This window comes from Orycteropus afer, unplaced genomic scaffold, assembly GCF_000298275.1.
Source record: "Orycteropus afer afer isolate SDZICR_OR568_19922 unplaced genomic scaffold, OryAfe1.0 scaffold00304, whole genome shotgun sequence".
NCBI lineage: Eukaryota > Metazoa > Chordata > Mammalia > Tubulidentata > Orycteropodidae > Orycteropus > Orycteropus afer.
In genome coordinates, this window is record NW_006921891.1 from 560,613 (window position 1) to 563,835 (window position 3,223).

Sequence of the window (3,223 nt, forward strand, 5' to 3'; positions counted from 1 at the left end):
AAACACCAGAGGCTTAGCCTCAAAACTCATATCTACATGTCACCACAGTAGGACAAACCGACAGACAAGTTTGTCTTGCTGTTGGAGACCTCTCGTAGCACCCCCACCTGGGTCCCTGTGGCTGACTGTTCCTCTGTCTGGTTTCCTGGCTTTTAATCCCCTTTCTCCTGCTCTCCAGCCTGCTGCTTTGGGCGTCCCTGAGTTGTCTCTCCTCACCTGTATCCCTGGGCTGACTGTTCTTCTGTCCTGGTTCCTGGCTTTTAATCCCCTTTCTCCTGCTCTTCTGGCCTGCTGATTTGGGCATCCCTGAGTTGTCTCTTCTTACCTGTATCCCTGGGGCTTACTGCTCTTATGTCCGAGTTCTTGGCTTTTATCCCCTTTCTCCTGCTTTCCCGTCCTGCTGCTTTGGGCGGGCCTGAGTTTCCTCTCCTCACCTAATCCCTTCGGCTGACTAATAACATAGTGAACATTAAAAAATACATATTTCTCATTCCTAGTTTTGTTTTCGGGCATTATTAACATTTGATAGCTAATTCACATAACATGGTGGTGTACGATGTTGGAGAAGGGAGGGGGGCTCAGGCTCTCCTTTTATTAGAGCCCAGTGTTCTAAATTACTGGCCTTATCCTAACAACTCTGGGGAAATAGCTTCTAAATGTGCTTAAACATTTCCTGTGGTTTTTGCAGATAACCTCTGGTAAGATTTAAGAAAGAAAGAAAAAGAAGACCCAAGGAGCCATGTTCGCCCTAAATGCTTTAGTCAGTTCAAAAAATCTGTGTAAAAACTGCGTGTTCTAGTATTTCTACTTCCTCAACCCAGCGTTGCTGCTTCAAATAGACTTCCTTCTTTTGCAAAGACTTAAGGTCCTGCCTCTCAAGGTCTTCCTTTCTGCCAGGCATCTCAGAAATACTCTGGCTAAGAAAAGAGACAAATTGCCCCTTCAGAGTTTAGATGAAGAACTTCTTTCTCAGGGTTTTATAATGTGAACGCTTGGCGTCCATGACAGACTCCTTTTTGGTCTATTTCTAGGTGCTTATGAGAAGTGAGTAGCTGTATAATCCTCATTTGTCTACCTGACAGCTTATCCTTCTTTGTGACAGAAAATTGTTCCTTGATTTGACATTCTTTTAGAGACAAAGGAGGCAGCATTGAATTCTTAGCTGAATCTCCCTTCGTGTGGGTGAGTTTACCATTATGGACCAGCACTGGCCTAGTACTTTCAGCTGAACTCTTTGATGGAGCATTTGCAAATCACATGGATGCAGATGGGATATAAAGTAGTGAGACTGGTTGCACAAAGCACTATGCAAGGTCTGTCTTCTTTCTTAACTATTACACATCTTAAGCTCAAAATAGAGGGAAGCATGAGGCAATGATGGCTTGAAATTGCCCAAGATTCTCATTGGCTAATTTGGGTACCAAATGGATTTTGAGAAAATGTGGAGAGCTAGTGTCAGGAGGTAAGGACCTTTCAAGCTACTGAGAACTCCTATAAATAAAGGTCAGCTGACTTATTAGGGGAAGATGGCTTCCAACCCAGCAATGGAAATAATCCTGTTGAGACACTTCCAGACGTAATGAGGGCCACGTGGTGGTGGAGCATCAGGCCAAGTTGTGCTTTCCAGGCTAGAGTGCTGTCTGTACCTAAAGTAGGAACCAGCCTTGGGGTGGAGCTAGGGGAAGTTGTCTGGGATGATTGTCAAGGTGATAAGGAGGTCCAGAGAGGACAAAAAGGAAGCAGGTGTAGGTGCAGTCTATGGGACCCAAACAGAGATGGAGGAAAAGCAGTAGACATGGTCATTCCTGCTCTCTTTGAGGCTCTATCCCATTGCCATCAAGTCAATTCCAACTCATAGCTACAGACTTCCATATTTCTGAGGCCACTATTTTAGGCAGAACAGACAATTTGCATGTTCATAGGTCCAATCCTCAAACCCAAAACACTCAAGCCAGGTGCTGTCGAGTTGATCTAGACTCATATGTGTCAGAATAGAACTGTCCTCATAGGGTTTCAACGGCTGAATTTTTGGAAGTAGATCACCAGAGCTTTCTTCTAAGGTCCTTCTGGGAGGACTTAACCCTTTGACTCTCTGGTTAGCAGCAGAGCGTGTTAACCATTCACACCACCCAGGAACTCAGGTCCAGTCCTCGGGGGTGCATAAAAGCATGGACAGATTCAAATCCATCCTTAGCATTACTGGTTGTAGTCAGGGTCATGAAGGTGGAACAGAGTTTGGGGACATTTCCTAGGGGAGAAAATGGGTCTATATTTGTAGTTAAGGAGCATGAGCATCATTAGTTATTTCTTCATTCATAGCATAAGGGATGAGACACCTTTGGCAGCCAGAGATGCTGAGCTATGTTCTTCAAGCTCCGGGACCTTCTGGAGACCAGGAGAGCACAGGTGGAGGCAAGGGGCTGGCACATGGGGAGGAGGTGTGAAAAGGGAGATGAAGAAATGAAAAGGGTGTACTCTTGGTGTCCCTGATCGCAGTTTCCTGTTCTTTGTACTTCGTGTGATGGTGAACTCAGTACCATGGTGAAGCAAGCCCACGTTGCAGAACAACTTAGACCACATCTCCCAAACCTTTCTGCTTCCTCCAGTCCCCTGGCAGCCATTGGTTGGGCAAGTCTAAGTTTGCACATTCAGCTACAGAAATCATGTAATGTCTCATGTGAGTAAAATGTAGGACAAAATTAAATGTTCAGAGCCTATGGCTGGGCCTCCTCCTTGGTACTTAAGGCCAAACAAAGACTTGATCATTATATGTGATAGTAGAGAATAAATACATCTGTAAAGGTAACTTCAAACAACCAGGCCCTTCTTTCCACTTACCCCATTGTCAGGTGAGCACCCCTGGCCTTCATAACATTCAACCCCTACTTCAATGAGCTTAAACCACCAGAAATCATTGCCCATGACATCCCTGAACTATGCCTTCATGCTGTGTAAAGAAATGAGTCTACCATACGGGAACACCACACAGAGCAAACTGGAGATGAGAGAGTGTGAAGAGCAGAAAAGGAAGAAAACTAATGAAAAAAACTTGACGAAAATGGGAGAACTGTTAAGGAAATGTAACATACATAATCAGTAAGTAGAAGTTGTGAAATCGAGAAGCTGTTGTATTTAATCCTCCAGCAATCTTTGAGTAGAGACTGAGTGAGCATGGCTCAAAGTCCCAATCAATAAAAATGACTCTTTTTTAAAAAAAAAAAAA